Consider the following 12,383-nt stretch of genomic DNA (forward strand, 5'->3'; position numbering starts at 1 on the left):
CTCGAAAAAGGGCCAACCGGTTAGCCCACACATTCTCAGCATGATTGAGAATGTCGAGAAGCTGGAGACCTTTGATTGTAAGATCAGCGAGAACATTGTGATCGACCGCATGCTTCACTCACTCCACGATGGTTTTTCGCAATTTAGAGCGAATTACTATATGAATGATTTGAAGAAAAGTCCCCATGAACTGCACTCCCTTCTCGTACAGACCGAGAAGGACATGAAGTTCAGTGGGAGCTTGAAACAGGATGTTCTCGTTGTGACAAACAAGGGGAAAGGTAAGGGCAAAGCTCAGGCAAACCTAGCAGTAGGTAAACCGAAGTTCAAGAAGTCGGGTTTAGGTAAGAGTGGGCCTGGTGAGTCGAGCACCTCATCAGGCGCGACAAAGAGCAAAACCGAAAACATGGAATGCCATCACTGCCACAAGACTGGGCATTGGAGGCGTACATGTCCTGTTTATCATGAGGACATAAAAGCGGGTCGCGTTAAACCTGTTGGTATGTCTTCTCTTTCTTCTACTTTTATTCATATGATTGAGATTAACCACGCAAGTTACGGAACTTGGGTACTAGATACTTGGTTGTGGTTCTCATCTGTGTAATCATGTGCGGGGCTCAAAACATCGAACCCCTCGTAAAGGGTGAGGTGGACTGCGTGTCGGGAATGGAGCACGAGTGGTCTGCCGTCTCGAGGGGAACATACGTAATCCAGCTTTCCTAGCGGATTTGAGTTATTTTTATATAATCGCTATTATGTACCCAGTCTTTCCAAAAACATTATTTCGGTTTCGCACTTGACAAACTTGGTTTTTCATTTGTAATAGAGAATAATACTTGCATTTTCTCATTACACGATATGATTTATGGCAAGGCGGTCTCCATGAACGGAATTTATGTTTTAGATCGGACCACCGAAATATTACACGTAATGAATAAAAAGTTAAAGGTTGGTGACAAAGATCAAACGTATCTATGGCAAATCGCCGTATGGGACACATTAATGAGAAACGCGTAAAACAGCTCATCAAGAATGGAGCTATCTCGGCCTTTGATTTTCAATCATTTGGCACGTGTGAATCATGTCTCATCGGTAAGATGACTCAAATTTCCTTCAAAGGTGTTGGAATGCGCGGCTGGCGACCTATTAGGGCTCATACACACGGATGTATGTGGTCCTATGTCAATCACCGCACGAGAAGGCTATAGGTATTTCATCACTTTCACGGACGATTTAAGTAGATATGGCTATGTCTACTTAATGAAGCACAAAAGTGAATCCTTTGAGAAATTCAAGGAATACCAGAATAGGGTACAGAACCTATTGGGTAGAAAGATTAAAACACTGCGTTCAGATCGTGGTGGCGAGTATCTTTCTCACGAGTTTGATCAACACCTTAAGGACTTTGTGGGATTGCCTTACGCTTAACTCCACCGGAACACCTCAATTGAATGGTGTGTCCGAACGGAGAAATCGAACTTTACTTGATATGGTTCGATCCATGATGAGTCACACCGTGTTGCCTGACTCATTATGGGGTTATGCTCTTCTGTCAGCTGCTCTAATACTTAACCGAAGTCCGTCTAAAGCTGTTGACAAGACTCCATATGAACTATAGAAGGGAACGGTCCCTGACTTGTCCTTTATACGGGTTTGGGGCTGCGAGGCTTATGTCAAGTGGAGACACGAGGATAAGCTCGGCCCGCGATCGGTCAAGACATACTTTATAGGTTATCCTAAAGGAACACTTGGTCATTACTTCTATTCGCCAACCGAACAACGAGTTTTTGTTGCGGCTAGTGCGACATTCTTAGAGAAGGAATTTCTCGAGAATGCAAAGAGTGATAGAACCTTCGACCTGTCGGAGATTCCAGAACCAAGTACCGAGCAACTATTAGAGGAACCTATTCCTTCAATCCCGGCTGCGGTAAACATTCCTGAGGAACCTAGGAGGTCGGGAAGAGTCTCTATTCCTCCGGACAGATACATTGGTATGGTCGAGGAACATGACATAGATGACATTCTACTCTTAACGAGTAGTGAACCCGCAACCTATAAAGGTGCCATGACTAGTTCTGACTCAAAGCTATGGCTTGATGCCATGCAATCCGAGATGGACTCCATGTATGAGAACAACGTGTGGGATCTTGTTGACTTACCTGCTAAGGTTCGTCCCCTTCAATGCAAATGGCTTTACAAGATAAACCATTCTGTGGAAGGTCAACAAGATATCTACAAAGCACGACTAGTTGCTAAAGGTTTCACCCAAGTGCCAGGTTTGCACTACGATGAGATTTTTGCACCCGTAGTCATGCTGCGTTCCATTCGGATTATCTTAGCGATTGCCGCTTTTCATGACTATGAAATTTGGCAAATGGACGTGAAAACCGCCTTCTTAAACGGCTGTTTGGAGGAAGAGTTGTACATGGTACAACCCGAAGGTTTCATCGATCCAGAACATCCTAAGAAAGTGTGCAAGCTTAAGCGTTCCATTTATGGACTTAAGCAAGCATCAAGGAGTTGGAATCATCGCTTCGACCAAGTGATAAAAGAAAATGGATTTACTCGATCGGTCGAGGAACCATGTCTATATATCAAGTCGAGTGGGAGCAAGATTGTCTTCCTAATATTGTATGTTGACGACATACTCCTGATTGGGAATGACATACCTCTCTTAACTTTGGTGAAAATATGGTTGAAAAACCATTTCCAGATGAAAGATCTGGGTGAGGCACAAAGAATTTTGGGCATCCGTATCTATCGAGATAGGTCACGTCGGATGTTATCTCTCAGTCAGGAGTCTTACATAGACAAAGTCCTAGAGAGATTCAGCATGACTAACTCCAAGAAGGGGTTTCTTCCTATGGCTCCAGGGGTGCATTTGAGCAAGTCTCAGTCACCAGAGACACCGGAAGAGAAAGAGCGCATGACACGGATTCCTTATGCCTCGGCTATAGGATCAATCATGTATGCCATGATATGCACACGTCCCGACGTGGCATATGCATTGAGTATGACAAGTCGATTCCAACAGCATCCAGGTGAATCACATTGGCTGGCTGTCAAGAACATTATTAAGTACCTACGGAGGACTAAAGATTGGGCATTGACTTATGGAGGCGAACAAAAGCTATGCGCAACCGATTCTGTGAGATGCTAGCTTCCAAACGGATCGTGATGACTCGAAATCTCGGCTGGATTCGTTTTTACTCTTAATGGCGCTGCGATCACCGGAAGAGTTCCAAACAAACTGTTACAGCAGATTCTATGACTGAGTCCGAGTACTATGCCGCGTCTGAAGCTACAAAGGAAGCGATATGGATGCGTCAATTCTTACATGGACTATCTGTAGTGCCTAGTTCGAATGACCCGATCACCATCTATTGCGACAATAGTGGTGCCATCTTCCAAGCTAAGGAGCCAAAGTCTAGCAACAAGTCTAGACATGTACAAAGGAAAGCTCATCTAATCCGAGATTACGTGGAGCAAAAGGAAGTAGTGATAGAAAAGATTGCTACAGATGATAACATAGCAGATCCTCTCACTAAACCATTACGACAAGATAAGCATGAAGGGCACGTTAATTCCATGGGAATAAAACGTGTTCCTAAGTTGTAGTACTCTTTTATGGATTAGATTCATTCTCCTTTGTACTCTATACGACATCATCGTTTTGATATTTATATATATCTTGTTTTTCATGTGGATTTGTACGACAAATTTTGAACACCACAAAGTGAACTGAACAAACATTATATTTTAGTCCTTAATTGCCCACATGAGCTGATAACTCTGGCAATTATTTTGTGACGTTGGTTGATGGTGGGTTCAACGAGCCATAAGTCAACCTGTTGACTGACCAATCACAGAGGCGATTTGTACGGATATTTCGTAGGACACAATTGTGACATCGACGTGGAGTCCTAAATGTTTTATAACATTCGGTGCCCGGTCGTGGATAGGACTTCCATGGTGATCCTAAGAGTCGATTCTTTTGACTATCGACTGTCTCTTGAGACTAAGGCAGATTTTGGGTGACTTTGGTTTCTTTCTCACGGTCATCCGTAACAGGGGGCCAAGTAGATTTTTTCTGGGTCATTTCATGCTGAGCTTAGATCGGAAGGAGTTCGAGTTGAAGGAAATATTCAGCCTTTATCGGTACTCGATATTTCTCGGGGCCACTCGAGGAGTCAGAATCGAAATGCATGGCCATGCTCGGATACGGATTTGTTTTATCAGTTAAGTTACTCTCTAGTCGGGGAAACCACTCTTGATACAGATCGATTGTAAAATACGACCTTTGCGGATCCGGATCTGCAAATTGTTTTACATTGAGTGGGAGAAATTTTAAATGAATATGAGAATCGGTTATCGCACATACACTTGTACGGACAAGTGGGAGTTTGTTGGAGCTTGTGTCCTCCAGTTAGTGCGGATAACGTCATTGCACATACACTTGTACGGACAAGTGGGAGCTTGTTAGGGTTGGTGTCCTTAACAGTTAGTGCAAGGACATATAAATCTCTAAAAGGATCAAAGGGCATACTTTTGGTATTATTATCAGTTGATCCACGTTTATCAATAACGGTTGGCTTGCTAGATAAGTTTGACGTTATTGTCATACCGATGGCGGTGATCAACTGGTCCCTAAAAGTCACACCTGTAGGATACGTTTGAGAGATGTGACGGTATGAAAATACAGTCATGTAGATGCCAAATTTGACTAACCAGTTAGTCCGAGTTATTTGACTAGTAATTAGTCAAAAAAATATGATGTTGAGATATTTTATTTAATAGGGATTAAATAATAATGGCTAAGGCGAATTAAGCAGTTAATTCGTAAATTGAATATAAACGATTTATATTTAATTAATGTATATTGAATAAATTATACAATACCGTCTTTGTCGGACATGCATTAATAATTCAACTAACCCGTGTTATTAGTTGATATTTTAATAGCCGATAACCGATGACGATTTATAATAAAAAACCGCGTCATATACATTTTAGCAAGACGAGTCGGATCAGTCGGATCACGAGTTAAATGAGGAGAAAGTGGAAAGCCCACTTCCTCCTCTAGTGACTCGCGGACCGAGGCCCTCAAAAGGAGAGGTTTCCTCTCCTTTGAAACCTAATTGTCATTAGTAAAACATAATTAGGGTTTCAGTGCAATTTTCTCTGAAATTCCTAGATCTCACATCGACAAAACTCACAATAGCTTTCTCAATATTGCAAGTCAATTAGAAAGCATCTCTAGCACAAGGGCATAGTCTCAGACGGTCTTGGGTGCAACGATTAGGAGGAAATCTCTGTTGATTTCTGTTCTTTACGCCGCACTACAAAGGACCCGAGGTTGATTCTTAATCTTTATCGTTTCATTGTTGTATTTCGTTTATGACCATATTTCACATGTTAAATTTACGTTATAGTCCTAAATTTAAAGGGTCTTATACGGATATTACCCCTCAGAAACACTTCCAGATGAAGGACTTGGGAGAGGCACAACGAATCTTGGGTATCCGGATCTATAGGGATAGGTCCAAGAGGATACTAGCATTGAGTCAAGAAACTTATATTGACAAAGTTCTTGACCGGTTCAATATGAAAGACTCCAAGAGAGGATTTCTACCTATGGGCCAAGGGATTACTTTGAGCAAGTCACAGTCTCCCTCTACCCCTAAGGATATTGAACACATGAAGACCGTCCTTTATGCTTCTGTTGTTGGGTCTATCATGTATGCTATAATTTGCACTCGTCCCGACGTTGCGTATACCTTGAGCATGACAAGTCGTTATCAAGCCAAGCCTGGTGAGAGGCACTGGATAGCCGTAAAGAACATCCTTAAGTACTTGAGAAGGACTAAGGATTCGTTCTTAGTGTTTGGAGGAGAAACTGAGTTGCCTGTAAGAGGTTACACGGACGCAAGTTTTCAAACCGACCGGGATGACATGAAATCCCAATCCGGCTATATGTGTTTATGCTAAATCGAGGAGCTGTTTGCTGGAAGAGCTTCAAGCAAAGCGTTACTGCGGATTCTACAACAGAGGCTAAGTACCTTGCAGCGTCTGAGGCTGCGAAGGAAGCTGTTTGGATTAGGCAATTCATGGAGGGGACAGGAGTAGTCCATTCCGCCAAAGATCCGATCACTCTATATTGTGATAACAGTGGAGCTATTTTTCAAGCCAAAGAGCCGAAGTCTAGTAACAAATCTAGACACATTGAAAGGAAATACCATATAATTAGAGATTATGTGGAAAGGAAGAAAATTGACATTTGTAAGGTTGGGACAGATGATGATATTGCTGATCCTTTAACCAAGCCTTTATCAAAGGCTAAGCATGATGGTCATGTCGTCGCAATGGGATTGAGACGAGTACCATGTTTTCTTTAGATTATGGATATGTAATAATTGGATAGTGTATCTCTTATTATATATATGATAATCACATTCATTGTTTTCGCAATCATTCTTTTATGAATATTTTATTTAGTTTGACTAAATTTTTTTATTTTTTTTTTGCAAGAAAGGCAAGCCACTTTTATTCTTCCATAAAGGGAATAAATAGGCCAAATCTTATAAAGTAGAACCAACTATGAAACCAATCAACCATTACAAGCTACCCGGAATATCACATGCCTACATGTAGGTAATACATGTAATATCCTAGTACTTACAATAAACTGTATTCTCTTAACTACATATTGAATATCATGTTCAATACCCTGAAAAATGCGGATGTTTCGTTCTTCCCAAATACTATAAACCAGTGCAGCAACACAACCTGAAAACCATAAAGCCTTCCAGTGCTTCTTGGCTCTCCTGCTTACAATCCAGTTAAGTTCCCTTTTCAGCTGCATAGATCGTCCTGAAATCTTCATCCAGTAGAGAAGCATGGACCAAATAGCTGATGAAAAAGAACACTTGAAGAATAAATGAGCGTGAGATTCTGCATCCTGCTTACACAATACACACCAATTCACCAAACATATACCCCTGCTATTTAGTTGATCAAGTGTTGCCAATTTGTGTTGCATTGCAAGCACCGTGATAATGCTATGCTTTGGCAGAACTGTTCTACTCCACACAGCTATAGACCATCGAACTTTCTCAAACTTTGTTCTGAAATGCTCATAAATCAGGTCAATCCGCAGCTTCCCCTTCTTGACACAGGAATGCAAAATCTGCAGAACAGCAGCAGGTGAACCAAACTGTTTTATAAGCATATCCTTTACTTGCAAGATATTCCTCCAACTTTCAGAATGCCAAGATTTAATCTCCTGATCCCAGAAACTTTCATATTTGATATTGTATTCATAATTCCAACTGACCCACAAGTTTTCAGAATGATTCGCAATATTCCAAATCCATTTGCACATTACACTTCTGTTCCAAGCTAGGACTTCTTTAATGTGAAATCCTCCTTCCTGATGAGGTGCACAACAGGAAACCCAACTCTTCCAAATCAATTTCCTAGTCCCCTCCTCTGAATTCCAAAGAAAGTTTCTACAAAACTTAGTGATCAATTTTAGGACCCCTTTAGGAATTAACAGAGTTGAGCACCAAAATTGTTCTAATCCAAAGATGACAGTCTTTATGAGACTGATCCTACCAGCATAAGACAGTTTGTAGGCTGACCAATGATGCAAAGACTGTTGTATCTTAGCAAGGAGGTCTGCAAACATCTCTTTGTTAAGCTTACCTGCATTTAGAGGCACCCCAAGATAACGAAATGGGAAGGACCCTTCAATGTAACCTGTTGCATCCAAAATCAACTGTTTAACCTCCTCTCTAACTCCTCCCATATAGATATTAGTTTTATCTGGATTGGCCTGCAACCCTGATACTTTAGCGAATTTACTCAGAGTATTAGTCACTGCAACTACAGAAGGTAGATCACCCCTACTGAAAATCATTAAATCATCTGCAAATATTAAGTGATTTAGCCCTAGTCTACCACACTTTGGGTGATATGAAACCTGAGCCTCCTTAGGAATACCTCTTAGTAACCTTGATAAAATCTCCATACTCGTGACAAATATGAATGGGGATAATGGATCCCCTTGTCTCAATCCACTACCTCCCTTGAAAAAACCTGTTACATCACCATTGACCTTGATACTAAACCAAGTGGAGGTGAGACAGCCAAGAATCCATCTCTGAAATTGAGGAGGGAAATGAAACACCCTGAGCATCTGAGCAATGAACTCCCATTGCAAAGAATCAAATGCTTTCTTAATGTCCACTTTGATCATACATCGTGGAGAGATTCCATGTTGATTGTATCCCTTTACCAAAGCCTGTGTAAGCATGATATTTTCATATAGACTTCTCCCTTTCACAAAAGCACCCTGTTCTTTGCCCACAAGTACTGGCAGCAAAGGCTTGAGTCTTTCACAAAGAACTTTACTGATGGTTTTGTAGATTACAGAACAGCAAGCAATGGGTCTATAGTCCATGACTGTGGAGACCACTGCCTTTTTAGGTATCAATGCCAAAAGAGTGGTGTTAGCTTGCTTTTGCATTGATCCTTTCCTAAAGAAATCCTGAATAGCAGTACAGAAATCCCCCTTAATGACCTCCCAAGAATGCTTGAAGAAATGAGAAGAGAACCCATCTTGACCAGGGCTCTTATTTGAGTCTATAGAAAAGAGGGCTTTCCTGATTTCTCCTTCCTCAACAGGCTTGCATAAATTTGGCCAATCAGCTTCATCAACTTTTGGCCCTTCCAAAGAATCAGGATTCAATGATTCAGTATCCTTTCTTTCTCCTAACAACCACTTGTAATAGTCCACAAAAGCTGCATTTACATTTTGGACTCCTTCCTGAATCTGACCCTGCCTATCCTGGATCTTCCCAATTATACTTTGGTGCTTCCTGACAGCTATTCTGGTGAAAAAATATCTCGTAGGTGCATCATTGTGATGAATAGCCTGAATCTTTGCCCTCTGCAATAAAGAACTCCTTTCTATCCCCTTAACCTTCAGATAGTGCTCCAGATAGTCCTTCTCCTGAGACAATAGATCAGAATTTAGAGGATCTAATTGAATCTGAATCTGACAATCCTTCAGAGCTTGGTGAGCCAGATGAACTTGCTGAGAAATCCCCACAAAATGATGTTTGACTAAATTTTATTGCCGTGTTTATCTGAATAAGTTGTGGAGACAATGTTGAACACTATTCAAGTGAATAAGATGAACATTGTATTTTGTCCCTAGTCACTTAATGAGGTGACGTCTCGGAGTGACTAGATTGTAAGTCGATTGATTGTTGTTCAACACCATAAGGTCATATGTGATGACTGGTCGATTACATAGGCAAAGTGTGTGACACTTTGCCGGACAGTGACTATTTAGAGAGTCCCTAAGTTCTATTATAGACGCCTGGTCGTGGCAGGGATCTCTAAGATGTTTTAATGAGTCGATTCTTTTGACTGGAAACTATTATCTGAGCAAGTGCAGTTTCTGAGTGACTTTGGTTTTTGTCCTAGGTCGTGCCGTGAAAGGAGGCCAAAAGGGCATTTACTAGGTCATGGTGATCTGTATTGTGCAATAGGATAGATAGGGCAGACAGGAACTGTCCACCCACGTTGGGTAACTATATCTCAAGGCCACTCGAGGAGTTAATGACTACAAATGCGTGGCCACGCTCGGAAGTAATTTGTGATATATTTTTCCGGTCAGGTAGTCACACTCCCGATCGAGAAAACCACTCGTGATATGTTCATGTGCAAGTGCGACCTCAAAGATACCTTGCATTGAGTGGGAGATTAAAACGGACAAGAGAATTGGTAGCGCACACCTTGTGTCGGAGAAGTGGGAAATTGTTGGAGTTAGTGTCCTCCACAATAGTGCGTTTACATAATAAATCTCATTAATGGAATATCATCAAATATTTAATTATTTGATCCTCGTCAGTTGATTAACGTAAATCGATAACGATTGGTTGACTAGAGTTTGACGTTATTGTCGTGAGACGGCGGTGATCAACTGACCCCTTTCGGTCACACCTAAAGGAACGAACCCCAATTGACAACTAATTAATTGTATGAGATACAATTAATTTAGTCCCTTGATTTATAGACTAAAAGGTTAGTCGATTATTTTTAGAGAGATTTCGAGTTGCGAACTCGAGGCACGACAGTTATTATTTAATTATGCGATAATTGAATAATAAATTTTGGGAGACGGGTTTTAGTTAATTAAATGTTAATTCACTAAAATTGTACTAATTGATTAATGTGATTAATATTAGTACGTAAATAATATGTGTAGTGGTACACGTATATTTACAGAGTGATTTGGACGAATTAATTATGGAAGTATTTAAACATGAAACGATGTTTAAAATAAAATTACACGTACGACAAATATAAGAACCAATATGGACCCGTAAATGGGAAAGTGGACCGTGTAAAATAGAGTAGTTGATGATTAGGAACATAATCATTTCACGTTACTTTATATACTTCCATAAGTTATCTTATTATTGATTTTGAATGTGATATAAGATTAAATAATATAAGACAATTTGTCCACTCCTACACTCTACTCTCCCACCGGTTTTCCCCCATATACACTCCAAAATGTTTGCTTATTTTTCACACAACAACATTTGAACATTTTGCATGTGTATCTTCTTCTCTCTAAAAATAATAAAGCATCCTCTTACTAAGATTGTTAGTATACAAAATTAATATTTACTAAGAGAGTTAGTAATATTAAAATATTATCAAGGGTATAATTTTAACAAGTTTCTAGTTAAATACTTGTTAGATTTTTGGGTTGAGTTCTTGGGTGCAACTTGAACGAGACTTTCTTTTTGAAGTTTTTTCAAGGAGGATCATCCATATCTTTTTAGCTCAAGAACAAACTAGTAAGGTGATCTAGTTTGTGCCCATTTTACGATAAAATCAATGTAAGGAAATTGTTTTTGCTTAAACTTTCATTTTTATGCTTTTATATTTGCATGCATGTTACATAGATCACCTAAATGATAAATTATGAGATAATTTAATTTTTATTAGAGAGTCTAATATGGATATATGATCTTTCATCCTTTTCTCTTTCGGCCTCAAGTGTATTTTGAAGTTGAGAGACGATACTAGGCATATATGTTTGCTTTTGAGAGGCGAAGGTTCCCGAACTAGGTCGGTCGTAGTAGAGTTCTCTTGCCGTTCCGGTTCCATACACCCCCCCCCCCTCCCCTCCTTATTGAAACCATCCACTAAATCAAGTAAAAGTTCATTATCGGGTACGTCGGGTTTCTTCTCTTTTCGAATTCTAAATTTAGCCTAAAAAATTAAAGCGTTAATGATTAGAGGTTTTACTTGTATAATAATATATATGTAATCAAAACATTTGAAAGAAATTGTATTATACTTAATTACATATAAATTGGTGTCCTTCTTCGAATTCCACACCCTTTGCCCCTTAGCTCGTTCTTTAGTATGTATGTCAGAGAAAAGCTCCGGAACCGTAAGCATCTTACCCTTATTCTTGGCCGCCTTTCGAAAATAAAAAACAAAGGTAAATTATAAAGACTAATTAATACTTTAACTCCTAATATAACCTCAAATATAATCTAACTTATATGTAAAATTAAATATACGATGTACACTTGACATTGCTCGGTCATAGAATGATTGAGAACCTCCGTAATGCTTAGCATCAATGTGGGCATCCTTCTTTCCTCCCCTTTTATTGATTTTTGCTTGAGCCGGCTTCTCCTTAAATTCGGGGGTATTTCTTTTGTCCATCAATTCTTTATATACGGTTCCTGTAATAAAAAAAATTGCCAAATATTAGTATTTAATTAAATTATAATTAAATACAACCATCAAAACTAACTAAATGAGGATATATAATTTAACTAATTAAATACAACCATCAAAACTAACTAAATACCTTCCATAAACAGAGGGGGTTTCTTACTTTTAGAAACCGTATACATGTTATCTCTTAACCTCTTTTTGCCGATGTAATTGTATCTCTGCCAAACAGCACACTCTTGTTCTTTAGGCCAATGAAAGTTTTGCTACACAAAATAAAAATCGTTAGAGAACACAAATCAATAATTAATTAGAATACATTTACGAAAATTATTTAAAAACATGCCCGGAAGTTATTGAACCATCCCTCCTTATCTTCTTCGCTTGCATCCGAACAACAAGTAACACTCCTAGTCATCTTTTGCTGAGTGCTAGCGGTGACTACCCGAACTACATGTTTGGAATTTAACCTGAAATTATACATGTTAAATACGAATTTACATTTAAAAATGTTCATATTAAAAATAAATCAACTACTAATAAAAATAAATAAAGAGAAGTTCTTACAAAAGACCTCTAATGTCAGTAATGATCTTGCCAACCTCGGTGTA

Source organism: Silene latifolia, chromosome 11, assembly GCF_048544455.1.
Source record: "Silene latifolia isolate original U9 population chromosome 11, ASM4854445v1, whole genome shotgun sequence".
Taxonomy (NCBI): domain Eukaryota; kingdom Viridiplantae; phylum Streptophyta; class Magnoliopsida; order Caryophyllales; family Caryophyllaceae; genus Silene; species Silene latifolia.